The sequence below is a fragment of the Marmota flaviventris genome, chromosome 11 (assembly GCF_047511675.1).
Source record: "Marmota flaviventris isolate mMarFla1 chromosome 11, mMarFla1.hap1, whole genome shotgun sequence".
Lineage (NCBI taxonomy): Eukaryota > Metazoa > Chordata > Mammalia > Rodentia > Sciuridae > Marmota > Marmota flaviventris.
In genome coordinates, this window is record NC_092508.1 from 53,787,456 (window position 1) to 53,805,495 (window position 18,040).

At 36.5% G+C, this 18,040-nt stretch overlaps 1 protein-coding gene across 3 annotated transcripts in view; it reads left to right on the top strand.

Annotated features, from left to right (window-relative positions):
* Sestd1 (SEC14 and spectrin domain containing 1) overlaps positions 1 to 18,040 on the top strand; it is a 128,143-nt gene that overhangs the window by 13,602 nt on the left and 96,501 nt on the right. The window contains exon 1 of one of the 3 annotated variants that reach the window (XM_071619020.1): positions 3,159 to 3,217. The exons of 1 other annotated variant lie outside the window; for it this stretch is intronic. The gene's annotated coding sequence lies outside the window, so the exon portion shown is untranslated. Of the gene's footprint in view, positions 1 to 3,158; positions 3,218 to 12,111; positions 12,153 to 18,040 lie in introns of those variants that run through there. One more of the 3 variants, XM_071619018.1, reaches the window with a different exon arrangement.

Consider the following 18,040-nt stretch of genomic DNA (forward strand, 5'->3'; position numbering starts at 1 on the left):
TATTTTGAGACAGGATCTTAGTAAGTTGCTGAGACTGGCCTAATATTTGCAGTACTCCTGCCTTAGCATCCTAAGTTGCTGGGTTTACAGATGTGTGCCACTTTGCCCAGCCACATACATGTTTTTCAAGAACTTGAATCTTCATTTTTCTGGGATAAATGTTCAAAATGAAATTTCTTTTTTTAATTAATTTTTAAAATTTATATATGACAGCGGAATGCATTGCAAATCATATTACACATATAGAGCACAAAGTTTTCATATCTCTGGTTGTACACAAAGTATATTCACACCAATTTGTGGCTTCATGCATGTACTTTGGATAATGATGTCCATCACATTCCACCATCATTTCTAACCCTGTGCCCCCTCCCTTTCCCTTCCACTCCTCTCTCCTATCTAGAGTTTGTCTATTTCTCTCATGAATTTGGGGAAGCACAAAGCTCCCCCTCCCTACCCTACTATGAGTCGGCCTCCTTATATCAGAGAAAAAGTTTAGCATTTGTTTTTTTGGGATTGGCTAACTTCACTTATCTTCTGTAACTCCATCCATTTACCTGCAAATGCCATGATTTTATTCTCTTTTTTTGCTGAGTAATATTCCATTGTGTAAATATGCCACCTTTTTAAAAATTCATTCATCTACTGAAGGGCATCTAGGTTGGCTTCACAGTTTAGCTATTGTGAATTGTGCTGCTATAAACATTGATGTGGCTGTGTCCCTGTAGTATGCTGTATTTAAGCCCTTTGGGTATATACCGAGGAGAGGGATAGCTGGGTCAAATGGTGGTTCCATTCCCAGTTTTCCAAGAAATCTCCATACTGCTTTCCATATTGGCTGCACCAGTTTGCAGTCCCACCAGCAGTATATGAGTGGACCTTTTTTCTCCCACATCCTGGTCAATACTAATTGTTGTTTGTCTTCATAATAGCTGCCATTCTGACTGGAATGAGATGAAATCTTAGAGTAGTTTTGATTTGCATTTCTCAAATTGCTAGTGATGATGAACATTTTTTCATATATTTGTTGATTGATTGTATATCATCTTCTGAGATGGATCTGTTCAGTTCCTTGGCCCATTTAATGATTGGGTTATTTGCTTTTTTGGTGTTTAGCTTTTTGAGTTCTTTATATACTTTATACCCTAGAGATTAGTGCTCTATCTGATGTGTGAGGGGTAAAAATTTGCTCCTAAGATGTAGGCACTTTATTTACCTCATAGATTGTTTCTTATTGCTATGAAGAAACTTTTTAGTTTGAATCCACCCCACTTATTGATTCTTGATTTTAATTCTTGCGCCAAAGAAGTCTTATTAAGGAAGTTGGGGCCTAATACCACATGATGGAGATTAGGGCCTACTTTTTCTTCTATTAGACACAGGGTCTCTGGTTTAATTCCTAGGTCCTTGATCCATTTTGAGTTGAGTTTTGTGCATGGTGAGAGAGGGGTTTAATTTCATTTTGTTGCATATGGAATTCCAGTCTTCCCAGCACCATTTGTTGAAGAGGCTATCTTTTCTCCAATGCATGTTTTTGGTGCCTTTGTCTAATATAAGATAATTGTGATTTTATGGGTTAGTCTCTGTGTCCTCTGTTCTGTACCATTGGTCTACCAGTCTGTTTTGGTGCCAATGCCATGCTGTTTTTGTTACTATTGCTCTGAAGTATAGTTTAAGGTCTGGTATAGTGATGCCACCTGCTTCATTCTTCCTGCTAAGTGTTGCTTTAGCTAATCTGGGTCTTTTGTTTTTTCAGATGAATTTTATGACTGCTTTTTCTATTTCTATGAGGAATGCCATTGGGATTTTGATTGGAATTGCATTATATCTGAATAGTGCTTTTGGTAGTATGGTCATTTTGATAATATTAATTCTGCCTATCCAAGAGCAAGGTAGATCTTTCCATCTTCTTCTTGATTTCTTTCTTTAGGGTTCTGTAGTTTTCATTTTATAGATCTTTTACCTCTTTCATTAGGTTGATTCCAAAGTAGTTTTTTTTTTTTTTTTTTTTTTTGAGGCTATTGTAAATGGGATAGTTTTCCTTGTTTCCCTTTCTGAAGATTTGTCACTGATATACAGAAATGCATTTGATTTATGGGTGTTGATTTTATATCCTGCTACATGGCTGAATTCATTTTTACTAATTCTAGAAGTTTTCTGGTAGAACTTTTTGGGTCTTGTAGGTGTAGAATCATATCATCAGCAAACAGTGCTAATTTGAGTTCTTCTTTTCCTATGTGTATCTATCGCTTTAATTTTTTTTGTCTGTCTAATTGCTCTGGCCAGTGTTTCAAGAACTATGTTAAATAGAAGTGGTAAAAGAGGGCATCCCTCTCTTGTTCCAGGTTTTAGAAGGAATGCCTTTAATTTCTCTCCATTTAGAATGATGTTGGCCTGGGGCTTTATGATGTTGAGATATGTTCCTGTTTTCCCTAATTTTTCTAGTGTTTGGAACATGAAGGGGTGCTATATTTTGTCAAATGCTTTTTTTGCATCTACTGAGATGATTATATGATTCTTATCTTTAAGTCTATTGATGTGATGAATTACATTTATTGATTTCCATATGTTGAACCAACCTTGCATCTCTGGGATGAATCCCACTTGATCATGGTGCATTATCTTTTGATATGTTTTTGTAATTGATTTGGCAGAATTTTATCGAGAATTTTTGCATCTGTGTTCATTAGAGAATTGGTCTGAAGTTTTCTTTTTTTGATGTGTTTTTGCCTGGTTTTGGAATCAGGGTGATATTGGCCTCATAGAATGAGTTTGGAAGTGCTGCTTCTTCAAAAGTGCAATTTCTGGGTTGTGTAGTAGCTACATGTTTAGGTTTTTAAGGAAATTGTCAGAGTATCTTTCAGAGTGTCTGTAAGATTTTAAATTCTCTTTAGAAATGTTTGAATGTTATGGACTGAGTCATGTCCTCCCAAATACATATGTTGAAACCCTAGCGCTGTATCTCAGAATGTGACTGCTTGGAAATAGGCCTTATAAGAGGTGATTAAAGTTTGTAGGGTAGCCCTTAATCTATTTGACTGATGTCCTCATAAAAAGAAGAAATTTGAACACATGAGAGAGACCTGTGATGTGTGCACACAGAGGAAAGACCATGTGAGGACATAACAGTTAGTCCAGTTGGAAGATAATGCTCAAGCACTGGCGTTTAGCTCAGTGGTAACCGGCTTGACTGTTTTTAACTTCAGCATTCTGATAGGTATGTAGTGATATCTCACTGTTTTAAGTTGTATTTTCCTGGTAGCTAATATGTTGACCATCGCTTCATGTGCTTATTTGTTATCTATCTTCTTTGGAAAATGTCTTTTGCTCATTTTCTGTTTGGATTTTATTTTCTTTCTTTAGTGTTAAGTATTCTATGTATATTCTAAACACTGTTTCTTTGTTAGATATATGGCTCACAAATGTTTTTTCCTATCTTTCGCTTGCGTCTTCATTCTCTTAATATGGTCATTTATAAAAGAGTTTTAAATTCAATTTATCAATTTTCTTTTTTTTATGGATTATGCTTTTGCTGTAAACTCTAGCTTAAATCTAGAAATCTAGATCTTGGAAGTTTACTTTTGAAGTTTTACAGTTTTTCATTTTACATATAAGTCCATGATCTTTTTTAAGGTAATTTTTTTTTTTTTTTTTTTTTTTTGTGGTGGTGGTGGGGATTGAAACCAGGGCTTGTGCATGCGAGGCAAGCTTTCTACCAACTGAGCTGTATCCCCAGCCCAAGTTAATTCTTTATAAGTTGTGAGACTTAGTTCAAGATTCATTTTTGCCTGGGCATATGCAATTGCTCCTATATCTTTTGTTGGAAAGATAGTCTTTTTTCATAGAATCATCTTTGTATCTTTGCCCAGATGCAGTTGACCATATCCAGATGCAGTTGGCCATATTTTTGTGCTATAAATTTTACTTTAGCATTGTTTTAGCTGTGTTTCATACTTTTCAATATAATGTATTTTCATTTTTATTCAATTCAGTGTCTTTTTTGCTGGTGGGGGCGGGGTTGGGGAAGGGGTGGTACTGGGGATTAAACCCAGGGTGCTCTACCTATATTTTCATCTCTTTTTTTTTTTTTAATATTGGGACAGTGTATTTCTTTTTCTTTCTTTTTTTATTTTTATTTCTATTTTTTGTGGATTGAACCCAGGGTCTTGTGCATCTGAGGCAAGCTCTCTACCAACTGAGCTATTTCCCCAGTATGGGATGGTGTATTTCTGAATTGCTCAGGCTGGCCTTGAAATTGGATCCTCCTGCCTCTGCCTCCTGAGAGGCTGGGATTACAGGTCTGCCACTGACATGGCACCTGGCCAGTTCAGTGTATTTTTTGATTTCACTTGGAGCTTCTTGTTTGGAAGCTCATGGATTATGCAAAATTTTCAGTTTACTTTATCTATATAAATTTATTTAGAAATTTAAGTTATTTCCAGTTATTTACTTTTCTAAATATCTTTGGATAGCTTTTATTTTCTAAAGCTGAGTTTTCTAGACTTTCCTAAGTATAATGAACTTAGACTTTTACTGGGGAAAATGGTTTTATATAATTCATACAAAGTTGGAATTAATTATTATTATTTTCCATGGCAGGGATTGAACCCACATGTAACACTGCGCCACACCCACATACCCGGAATTAATCTTTTAGAAAATATGTGCCTGACTGTATTCTGGTTATAAACAATACCTAGATAGCTAATAAAAGAATATACATGCAAGTGGATTTTGATAATGGGAGACTACTTCCTGTTTTATGTGTTCCTCAAAGTTGGATTTAAGTGGACTGCCTAATAGATTTTTTTCAGTGAGGTCTACCATTAGCCTTATGCTTTGACCTTCCCATAGGTTATTTACAGATGTGTTACTTGGTTTCTAAGCAATTGAAGACTTTCCTTTTATCTCTCTTTTTTTTTTTTACTGATTTCTAGTTTGATACTATTTTAGTCAGAGAAGACTAAGTTTCCAGAAGACTAGAAACTTGATTAATCAATAGTTGAGTTCTGTATCCTTGTTGATTTTCTGTTCTAGTTGTTCTATCAGTAGTTGAGAGGGAGATTTTGAAGTCTGCAATGATAAGGTAATTGTGGATGATTGTTTTAGCTTATTTTTTCCATCTTTGTCATTGGTGCATACACATTTGGTATTGTTTTGTCTTGATGGATTGAATTTTGTATTATGTCATGTTTCTCTCTGACTCTGATAATTTTCCTTCCTCTGAAGAAATATTTTAAATATCATTGTAGCCACTCCTGCATTTTTTTTGGTTAATATTTACATGATGTATCCTTTTTTCCCATCCTTTTAATCTCAGCCTGTCTTTATGGTTATATTTAAAGTGAGTTTCTTATAGGCAGCATATAGTTGGGTCATGTTTTTTGATCCATTCTGCTTATATCTCAATGTATTTAGACTGTTTATGCTTAACGTAGTTGTTATGTGAGGACTTAAGTTTGCCATTCTATTTTTTGTTTTCTGCTTGTCTCTCTTTTTCTGTTCTGTTGTCTTTTTTCCTACTTTCCAGTGGGTGACTTGATCATAATTTAAAATTGCATCTTAATTTATCTGTTGTGTTTTTGAGTATACCTCATTGCATATCCTTGCAAAATGAGTGATGGTTGCTTTAGGTATTAGAACCACTTTGCTTTGACTGTCGAACTTACTTTAGAAAACAGAAGGACAAGAAAAACCTATTATATTCAGCATATTTTTCCTTACTTTGTTCTTTTCTCCTCCAATAGTGTGCAGTTCTCTCTTTTATCATGATTTTTCTATTTAGAGAATTACTTTTAGCTATATGTCTGTTGGTGACGAATTTGCTTAGTTTTTATTTTTTCTCTTCTCTCCCTCCTTTCTCTCTTTTATTTATTTATTTTTTTAAATGTTTTTGGTATTGGAGAATGAACCCAGGAATACTCTACCACTGAGCCACATCCCTAGTCCTTTTTATTTTGGGACAGGGTCTCCCTAAATTGTTACAGCTGGCCTTGAACTTGGAATCTCCCTGCCTCAGCATCCACCATTTCTGGAATTTGGCATACTCCATGGTGCCTAGGTTGCTTGGATTTTTTTTCATCTCAGAATGTCTTGATTTTCTTTCTTAAGCCCAAAAGATATCTATTCATTTTATATTATTTATTTATTTTGCAGAATTACAGATTGAACCCAGGTGCACTCTTAACTCTGAGATAATTTCCCAGCCCCCCTTTTTTAAAATTTTTGAGATGGAGTCTCATTAAATTGCTGAGGCTGGCCTGGAACTTGTGATCTTTCTGCCTCAGCCTCCAGAGTGGCTGGAATTATAGGCATGTTATATCCTGCCTGGCTCCAAAAAAATATTTTTGTTGAGCGTAGGATTCTTGGTTGACAGTCTGTTCTTTCTGTATTTGTATTGTGCTACTTCCTTCTTACCTCTATGGTTTCTGATGAGAAGCCTGCATTTGAATTGTTCTTTCTCCTATTGGGTAAGATTTCATACTTTTTCTAAATGTTTTCTTTGTCTTTGGTTTTATTTATTTTTATTTTTTGGTTCTAGGACTTGAATCTAGGAGTATTTTACCACTATGCTATATTCCCAGCCCCTTTTATGTTTATTTTATTTTTTTTTCTTTTTCTTTTTTTCAATTCTAATTTGTTATATATGACAACAGAATGCATTACAATTCATATTACACATATTGAGCACAATTTTTCATATCTCTGGTTGTATATAAAGTATATTCACACCATTCACATCTTCGTACATGTACTTAGGGTAATGATGTCCATCTCATTCCACCATCTTTTTTCCCTTTTTATTTTTTATTTTGAGACAGGACTTGTTAAGTTGCTTAGGGCCTTGCTGAGTTGCAGAAGTTGGCCTTAAATTTGTAGTCCTCCTGCCTCAGCCTCCAGAGTGACAGGGATTACAGGCATGTGCCACTGTGCCTAGATGTCCTAGTTTTTTGGAAATTTAATTATGATGCATCTTAGGACAGGTGGTTTGGATTCTAACCTATTTTGGCTTCCTTCAACTTTTTATTTTTCGTTGGTACTGGGAATTGAACCCAGGACCTCATACTTGCCAAACAAGTGGTGTTACACCAGCCATCATTCAACTTCTTGAGTGTGTGTGTGTGTGTGTGTGTGTGTGTGTGAATTCTTTCATTTGACCTACTTTTATGCTATTGAGCTCATTTGCTGAACTTTTTTACTTGGCTGTTATAGTTTTCACTTCCAACATTTCTATTCAGTTCTTCTTTTTATCTTCTGTATCCTGCCAAATTGGGGGAGTTTAAGTCATTATGTCTCCAAATTCTTTTTCACTCATGTTACTTTCTTCTCTTCGGAGACTTTATGACACAAATGTGAGATCTTCCGTTGTAGTTTCATAGTTCAATGAGGATCTGTTCACCTGTTTTTCTGTTTTCTTTCATTGTTAAGATGGTGTCACTGTTGGGGTTGGGATATGGCTCAGTGGTAGAATGCTTGTCCAGAATGCTTGAGGCACTGACTTCGATCCTCAGCACCACATAAATGTAAAATAAGGATATTGTGTCCACTAAAAACTAAAAAGTAAAAAAAAAAAAAAAAAAGGTGTCACTGTTATCTTCTACTTCAATGAATTTTTTTTTAATATTTATTTTTTAGTTGTAGTTGAACACAATATCTTTATTTATTTATTTTATGTGGTGCTGAGGATGGAACCCAGGGCCCCCACATGCTAGGCAAGCACTCTACCACTGAGCCACAACCCCAGCCCTTACTTCACTGAATTCTTTCATTTGACCTACTTTTATGTTGTTGAGCTCATTTGCTGAACTTTTTTACTTGGCTGTTATATTTTTCAATTCTAACATTTCCATTCAGTTCTTCTTTTTATCTTCTGTTTCTTTGGTGAGGTGTTTTGTTTTTTCATTTGCTTCAAGCATGTTCATAATGCTTGTTGAAAGTTTTTGTTGTACTACTTTAAAATCTTTGCCAGATAATTGTAACAGGGCCCCTCATATGGGCTGTACTTACCCAATAGGATGGGGAATGGGAGCAGGGGCTCATTACCAGATGAAAGCCTGATCTTTACTTGGCCTTCTATGATCATTTTGGGGGGTCTTGGGCACCTTGATACAGAGGTCTGGGCACCCTACTCTGCCCTTTCTGGGCTGCAGTGTTTTGTTTGGCTAGAGTAGCCCTGTTACTGTCAAATTGTCTTGTGGTACTGCTCCTTCCTGGTCTTGTGGTTTTTGTTGTTTTTTCTTTGTCTTTTGGTGGTGTTTCCAGGTTGCTAGCTTTTCACCAGCAAGTCTGAGATATACATGGCAAATAGAAAACCCAGGCTACTCGCTGAGTTGTTCCTCTGGTTCTGAGGTTCCTAGCCAGTCAGCCTTCCTCTCGCCATCTTTCACAGACTTGTTAATGCTTATTTTGAGTGTGATATCTAGAGCTTTTAGTTGCACAGCGAGGGGAATAGGAGAAAATACATCTATACCATCTTGGAAGTAAAAGACCATATTATTTATTTATTTTTGTGCCAGAGATTGAACTCAGGGACACCCAACCATTGAGCCACATCCCCAGTCCTATTTTGTATTTTATTTAGAGACAGGGTCTCACTGAGTTGCTAAGAGCTTGCTGTTGCTGAGCCTGGCTTTGAACTTGGGATCCTCCTGATCAGCCTCCAGAGCTGCTGGGATTACAGGTGTGTGCCACTGCACCTGGCACCAGATTAAAAAAAAACAACTCTCCATTGCCTTTATACCAATACCTAAGTTTCTTTACCTGTCATTGAGACCTTTTCAACCTACAGACAATCTTAGCTGTCTCCCCTCTTCCAGCTTCTGCTGTTTGTCTTTATCACACTATCATACGGAATTCTCTCCTCCATTCTATGAGAATCTGCACTTTTTACTGTCTATGTCATGGCCTTGATTGATTTATTCTGCCTGAAATTCCTGGTCTTCCATCTGAGGTACACCCTATCCTCTTAGTACCTTGCAAGCTGTTAGGTGTTTGCATTATCAATTGTTTGGGAGGATTTGAAGCTGGAATTATCATAGAAATCTCACAATAATATGTTCTGCATTATTAATAATTTCACACTTTTTCTAAAGAAAGGTAATCATTGTAATTTTGATTGTTAAAATATCTATCATCTGCATGTGATTATGGGGGATCAGTTGTTGAGTATTGGACTTAAATATTGGAATACTAGATAATTTAAAGGTTTACATTTAGTTGAATGACAGTTCTCTAAGAATAAAGTAATATTAGTGCTGATACCTTAATATTTGAGTGTATGCTAAAACCTGGGTGGGGTGGCATACAAACTGTAATCCCAGCAGTTTGGGAGGCTAAGGCAGGAGGATTGCTAGTTCAAAGCTAGTCTCAGCAACTTAGTGAGACCCTGTCTCAAAAAACAACAACAACAAAAAACCAACAACAACAACAACAAAAAAAAACGTGTATGTTAATAAGTACAAAGACCAGGCCAATGTTTTGAATCCTAGCTGCATGTTAAAGCCAACTGGGAAGCTTTGGAATAATTTTTATGCCCAATAATTTCAGGCCCAAGCCCAGGGATTCTGATTCAGTCTCTTTGGAATGCAGTCTTGGCGTTGGCATTTTTGAAAAGCTCCTCAAGTGACTGTGGTGTGATGCTGGGTTAAAATATAAGTGAACACCAGTGGTTTCAGTCACTTTTAAAGTTCTATCCTTGAGCGCTTCCATCTGTGCACCTCTGAACTTTGTCTTTTAAAGTTTCTACCTTGGCAAAATTTTAAAAACCCTGTTATGCGTCCTGCAAATGACTCACCCATTTGATTACGGTATAAAGCATTATATGAAATACGATCTGGTTTGCAAAGAGAGGACAACATTTTGTGAAAAGAGGTTATTTTTAGGTGACCTAAAATGATAAAATCCAAGATTTATTCTCTCGAAGACATGTTTTAATTCTCTATTAAGTTTTAAAAAGGTGGGGACGGTGCACAGAATGTAGCAACCCATGCAGTTCATTTAAACTACAGAATTATTTATTCAAGTCTTAATCTGATTTTGAGTATGTATTTTTACCCACTCCCTTCCGGGGAAAAACTAAGTTACATAGCTGGTAAGGAATTCCATCTAGTTTTAAATACAGAACTTGCAGCAGGAGTAAAGAAATCAGACATTGGTGCCAGGTCAGTACCCTCTGGAAGGTCTTATGATAAAGCTGGTGCAAGCGTGTGCTCAACTTGAAAGACTGACAGGACTTTTGGTTGCTAATTATAAAAGCAGTTAGGGCTAAGAAAAGAAGGGCAAGGCAGGGGGAGGAAAAAAGAAAGGAGGAAAGAGGTCAGTGAATAGAGAACATAGAGAAGAAAATAGGATCAGAGATACAAATTCAATTAACTGGTAACAAAAAAGCCTTTCCTCTGAGGAAGAAGAAATTAGGTGCTCTAGTTTCTTGTTTATTTTGGGGATACATATTCAGTCCAGTTCATAGTATGACCTCTATAATAAGCAAAACACGGAAAGGATTATAAGATGACATTGACTTTTCTTTCTATAATTAGTACTTTACTAAGTTGTTTCTTAGAGAGGCATGACTGAGCCACTACTGCAAAGTAATTATGGTAAGAAAGTTATGGATTATTGTCAAATCACCTGTCAGATTTTCTGTTTTTCTAAATATAAATCCTGCTGCTAGTGTAATGTTTTGCTTGAAGAATTTTTTGATTCTAAGGATTTTGTGAAGGCATTTAATTGATCATAATAGGATTTCTCAGTGAAGATCAGAAGGCATTCATCTTTGTTATGCCACTTTGTTACTGTGGGTTTATTAGTATAACGTACAATATCGTTTCAAAATTTGGGTGTCATGGTTCAGTCTGTCCTTGTGACAGGAGACTAGGACACTGGCTCATGGAATCTTGTTTCATGTAAGTGGGGCAAAGGAGTCTCTGTACTCTGACATGGAGAGATTTTGAACCTAACCTTTACATTATTCAAAGTAGATCTGTTGCTTGTTTAGCATACATGTCTAATTACCAGTGCTTATGTTGGAAGATAATTACTTTTCTTATTTCTAAAGAAAATAAATTAAATCCTTATAAAAATTGCCCTTAAAAAATCTCCACACTAATTCAACTGTTTGTCTTACATTCATTGAGTTCCTTCTGTGTTCTAGACACTGTACTTGGGATTTATGGGAAATGGGCAGGCATACAATGGTAAATAAAATTGGCAATCTCTGACCTCCATAGGATGTACTTTGAGTAGATGATAAATTTTATGCATAGAAATATAGGCTATTATAGAAATATTTAGGAAGCAAGGACTAAATCATGATATTCTCTTAAAAAATCTAAGACAAAGTGTTCATCAGAAAAACCAGGAGAGAGGTATCAGAGACTTCCATGCCTGAGCTGATTTCCAGTTATGACTTTGCATATTGTATGTATAATATCTTTTTTCACAGAAGCACTCACATGGATTGTTATGCAGGTAAATGGATGGACTTAGAGAATACCATGCTAAGTGAAATAAGCCAGTCCCCCAAAACCAAAGGCCGAATGTTTTCTCTGATAAATGGATGCTAATCCATAATGGGGGTGGTAGGGAGCATGGGAGGAATGTAGGAACTCTGGATAGGGCAAAGGGGTGGAAGGGGAAAAGCGGGTAGGAAATATGGTGGAATGAGTTGGACATCATTACCCTAGGTACACGTATGAAGACACGAATGGTGTGATTCTACTTTGTGTACAACCAGAGAAATGAAAAATTGTACTCCATTTGTGTTGCAAGCCATCCGTGGGCTGTGCATTTGAGCTATGCACATTTGAGTACATGAAGGGAGGACTGACATTGCTGCTCTGATTGAGCTGGGCGACCCATGTGTGCCTTTTTTCTCACTCTGCCTATGATCCCACACAGCACCTGAGATGGGTGTGACTCTCCAAGATGTCAGCAAACTGCTGACCAAGACATCACCAAGCAAGACTCCACCCTTTGAAACCCGACCCCTTGTTCTCTTGTAATATTATCCCTTTGCCTTATTTGGATGGAATGTTCTATGGAACAGCTTTCCCCAATAAAAACCAGGGTTGGGGCATGCTCGCTCTCTTGCCTGCCTCTCTTACCTCCCTTTTTGGGAGCTGAGGCTGAGGAGCCATCACTGCACCCCCCAAAAGGTATTTTTCTATGTTTGTGTGGTTATTAGTTGCCAGCCCAATTCACACGGAGTGAACCTGATTCAGTCGCGTGTCATGACACATTTTGTGTATTATGAACTAAAATGCCTTCTGCTGTCATGTGTAACAAATCAGAACAAATAAATAAATTTAAAAAAATACAAGGATATTTATTTTATGATTGAAAATAATTTAATTTTCCCCTATGTTGTGATGTAATGGGAAGGAAGACAAGTATAACATTTATAATGTTTTTCTTTAAACTTTTTTTCTGATTATATAATCAGCTTAGTTTTAGATCAAGAAACTAAGATTTACACTGATTGGATTTTTCTTAGAATTGAGTTGAAATCTGATATTACTGCTTTTAAAGCACTTTGACTAAAAAGATGATTCTTGTACATAAATATAAAGTAAAACTGCTTTCGGTTTTATATTATTATTTTACTCATAAAATTAATTTTGGTTTCATTTCAAGGCCTATGAACAACTATGTGTTCCTAAGCATAAAACTAGAGAAAATAAAAATTAAATCACATTAGGTTATTTGTTTTCTAAAGACGAGTGCCAAAAATCTAAGGCTAGGACTTCTTCTAACTTGCATTAAATAATAAGCAAAAGCATGTGCCATCTCCTCTGTGAAAATGTGTAGAAATTAGAATTAATTTCTTTTCATTTTCTTAGCTTTTATTTTTAACATAAAGATTGAGGCTTTCTTACCGTTTTCTGCCCTTTACACTATGCTCAGATAGTGTATGTGTCTGTGTAAGTGTGATTGTTCATATTAAGGAGCACTCTTTGAGGAACTATTGTATTCTAAGCAGTTTGACCAGTGACTATGATGTGATCCTGTGTCAGTGAACTCACATTAGAGAAGGAGATAGACTGGTTACTCATCCTCACACTGAAGTTGTATCAGGCTAGGATACACAAAGAAGGCAAGCTAAGAGAAGGTTTCAGGTTGTGATTTCTTAGACAGGGGCTGTAGAAGAGAATATTTCAGCAGAGTTGGCAGCATGGTCCGGGGCACAAATGGCAAAAACAGCATTGCAAATTCAAAGGCCTGCACTTGGCCTCTTGTGATGAGCACATGGTGGATGGAGAGAGAGACAGGCCCCCATCTAGAGGAGACGGACTTGAAAGAGTTGACTGTGGAGATTTTCACCATTCAAGACTTCCAAGAGGGGCTAGGGATGTGGCTCAAGCGGTAGCGCGCTCGCCTGGCATGTGTGCGGCCTGGGTTCGATCCTCAGCACCACAAACAAACAAAGATGTTGTGTCGCGGATAACTGAAAAATAAATATTAAAAACAAATTCATTCTCTCTCTCTCTCAAAAAACAAAACAAAACAAAAAAACTTCCAGGAGGTGAATTTTGCACGTATGTGAAGGGAGAACTGAAAAGGGAGAGTCTGGAGGCAGGTAAAGTCTTTCAGGAAATTGAGGCAGTAGTGCTGTTGAGGAGAAGAGGGTGAAGACAACATGTTTTGTGGCCATTTTTATGGAGAAGGTATGGAAAAAGAATAGGTTTTTATCATGTGTCTGCGGAGTGTGCAGGTGTGCTGGGAAAAAAAAACATGAAAAAGCTTGTTACATGACTGTAATTTTACTTAAATTAGTTTTATCTTGCAATAATTTTAGATTTACAGAAAGGTTACAAAAAGAATTCAAAGAATTCCCATATAGCGTTCCATCCACATATTCTAATGTTAACTTTTTCCTACATTTAACTTATCATAAAGCCATTTGAAAGTAATTTATAGATATTGTGTCCTTTACCCCTAGATACTTCTGTGTATTTACCAAAAAGTAAGGACATTATCTCTCTTCTCTCTTTTCTCTGTTCCTTTCTTTTGCTGTGCTTGGATTGATCCCAGAGCATCGCATATGCTGGGCAAGCTCTTTATTGAACCACCAGGCCCCCCCGCCCCAGCCTAGAACCCTTTCTTATATGATCACAGTATAATTGTCAACATCAGAAAATCAATATCGATATAATATTGTAAATATAATATTGTAAAGGCACTGTTCACATTTTGCTAAATTCCCTAATTTCCTTTTGAGTAAGAGAAACTTTATTTTTTCCCTGGTGCAGGATCCTGTTCAGGATTATGAGTTCCTTTCAGTTGTCAGGGCTCTCATTGTCCTCTATTGTAGGTCCCTCCCTCAGCCTTCCTTTTTGCTTCATAATAGGACATTTTTAAACAACACAGGCCAGTTGTTTTTTAGAAGCATTCCACCATTTGGGTGATGTTTCCTCATGATAAGACTCAGACTCGCATCTTTGGCTGCATTTCTCCAGCAGTGACCAGTGTGCCCATCAGGAGTCCCTGCTGGGGTTTTGTTTCATTACTGCAAGGTCCACTCCTGGCACTTAGCACTGGGTTATGGTGGCACCTGCCAGGTTTCCCCACTGTAATATTACTATTTTTTTCCCTTCATAATTAATAATCACCCTCTGGGGTGATACTTTTGAGACTATCTGATTTCCTGTTCTCATAAAATTTGTACTCACTAGTTTGTTTTTTTAAAAAAATTGGTTCTTTTTGTTTATATATGTACTCACTGGTTTTAATGCACAGTTACCAGTACTACCTGAACCATTCTGCCTTCTGTAAATCGTTGAGTGCTTCCTTATATTCTGGCAACAAGTGTTCCAGAGTTGTTTGTATTATCCTTACCCAGCCTTGACATCTGCCATGTTTTTCAAGGAATACTCATTCTTTTTATTTGGGATGGCATTTAGAAATCAAGATCCAGGCACCAGGAAGAAGTAAATAATTTTTTACATATTCTGTCATTTGGGTGGGAGGCTGGCAAACATGGTATGTGGTGTGGGCCAACCAGTGTTCCAGTTCAAAGGCCAGTTTCAAAGTGTGAAGGCAGTGGCCTGGAGAAAACTCTCTCTCTGGATTGGTCTTTATTCTATTCAGGACGTCAATTGATTGAAAGAGGCCCACTTACATTACAGAGGGCATTCTTCTTTACCTTACAAATTAAAATGTTAGCATCACCCCCAAAATACCCTTGCAGAGATCTAGATAATGCTTAAGTGTCTGGACTAGTGGCCTAGTCAAGTTGGCATGCAAATTTAATCATCAGGACCCTTTGTGTTAAAAACAATGAGTATGTATTAATTTTTTCTATTCCAGCCATTATTATGGGGCTCCTCCTAGCTTTCCTTCCCCTTTACCATATTTGAAGCTTCCTTTGACAGCCAGGCACCTAGCTCTTGTTATTCAGTCTACTTATTTGCTCAATCCTAGAATACACCAAAGGCAATTCAGAATTGCTTAACACTAGGGAAAACCAAACCCATATATTGGAATTTAGTGTCTATTTACAGTTCTCTTGTTTCCAGCATGAGCATATGTAGTAAAAATACCATGCTTGAGGCTGGGGTGTAGCTTGGAGGAACAGTGCCTGCCTTGCGTGTGAGGCATGGGTTCATCCACAGTACCATGACAGACAAAAAACTGCTTAAAAGTTATTGGGTTTAGTTCTCTCCTTCCCCATTTAGTGTAGTTGTGGTAGTCAACTGAAGTAGGATTAGAGATGTTTGTTTTTGTTGGATATCCGCTTTAGAAACCCCAACTCCCATCCTCATTGGCCTTTTTTTTTTTTTTTTCCCTTTTGAGTATGTGAAACAATATGGTTCTAAACTCAGAACTATTCTGAAATCTAGACTCAGAGACGTGTTAGTCATCCTTCCCATGTCTTTACTGCCTTTCCGTTCCTGCTATCTTTTCTACCTATTCTCCCTGGCCTCTCCAGGAGACATTTACTCTGATTAGTTTCTCATTTATCTAATTCCTTTGTTTCTCTTTGTATAGAATGAACAGATAATTGTAAGTCATCTTTCTTCTGTACTACACAAAAAGAAACATACTGCATATATGGAATACTCCTGTATTCTATTCACCTTTTCCCATTGAGCAGTGTGTTGTAGATATCCATAGTGTTTCCTGGTGAAGAGATCTTTGTTTATTTTAGAGCTGCATGTACTCCACTGTGTGGATTTACTCCTTTATTCAACGACTCTCCTGTCTATGGACATTTAGGTTATTTCCAGTTGTGTCTTCCAGTTTCAAATCATGCTGTGACGTAGTCTTGTGTAATGTGTATTTTTATACTCTTCCCCCTTGTTGCTTCTTATTTTGATATTTGCGCTTTCTCCTTTTGTCTTTTCTAGATTAATCTGGTCCATTTTCTCAAAAGAAAAAAAAAAATCCATGATTTTTATTTAAATATAATGAGTTATTAAATTTTTGCCTCACTAATTTCCTTTATCTGTATTATTTTTATTCTTCTGTTTTTCCTTGGTTTACTTTGTTCTTTTTGATTTAGAGACATATATATACTATTGATATAGATATTAAAGTCTACAGATACTCCTTTTTTAAATTTATTAAATGTGTAATTTTCACATCTTTTTTTAGAACATATATAATTTTGAGTTTTTAGTTTTCTGTTTTACTTGAATTGTTTAATAGTATATTTAAAATTTTGAGGTAAAATGCTCTTTTTGTTCTTGATTTTGCTAGTAAGGTTTAGTTTTACCAGAATATCCCAGCCCCATTATTTATGTTTTCAATGTTATATTTATTGTTATATTTTTCTTTATTTCTTGGCATTGCAATGTGCTTTCTTTGCCCTTCATTTCTAACATTTCGTAGTATATTTTAGGCTTTGCTGTTATTATTGTTTGTTATTATAGCAGCTACCTGTGTTTATGCCTTTTTGATATGTCCTTGGCTTCCTGTTTTCTTACTTAACATTATATTATCTGTCATGTTTGTTTTTGATGGGGTCATGATTCTTACCTGTTGCTATTTTATGATCAATGAGTTTATTTTTTTCTCTTTTCCTACTTTTTCAGTTGCATTCTGTTTTGTCTTAAGCCCTTAACTGTAATTTCTTTTTGCTCTGAAGTTTATAGTTAAATATATTGAATCCTTACCATTAGTCTGCTGAAGGTTCTGTTAGATGCATCCTAATATTTTAGTGGGATTGTTATTGGCAGACAGGCCAGAGAACCTGCCTGGATTTCAGGGCTGGCTGAACCAGGCTACCTTCCCTCATAAGAAGTAAGCAAACAATATAAAAAGGAAAAATTAATTTTATGCAGTTTGATTAAACTGAGGAGCAGCAGCTAGTTTGCTTCTCTTTTGGTCCTACAGGAGGGTTACAATTTATAGAAAGAAAAGCCAGGTGTTATACATATGTAGATTTCACTAGGCTGTCTTAGCCAGAGAATGTCATTCTTAACTTCTTGGCCTCTGCACGAGGAAGTTATTACTCTTAGCATGAGGAAGTACAGATGCAGAAAAGCAGTTATCAGGAAGTTGCTTTCAATTTCAAAGGGGGCTCCTCTTAAGGATTTCTTAAGAGGAGTTTGTGGGGACACTTTTCCCTGAATTCTTGGTTGTTTTTCCAGAGTTTTAATACTTATAGTATAGATAGGTTGGAAATAAGATCCTTTTCTTGTTTACAATGTGGCCTTGCTTGTTGTTTTTGAGTAATTTGATACCAGCCCAAATTTTCTGCCCTTACAAATTATTTGATTCTTTTGCTTGGAATTCCTGGGAGATTTCCCCCCATTATTATTATTATTATTATTATTATTATTGTTGTTGTTGTTGTTGTTTGTACTGGGGATCGAACCCACTGCTTAAACACTGAGCCATGTTCCCAGCCTTATTTAAAAAAATTAAATTTTGAGACAGGCTCTTGCTAAGCTGCTTAGGGCCTTGCTAAGTGGCTGAGGCTGACTTTGAACTCCTGATCTCCTGTCTCAGCCATCTGGGATTATAGCTGTAAGCCATTATGCCTGACTTCCCCATTTATTTTTAAAGTCTAATAGTTTTACTAGGCTGTGTCTTAGAGATA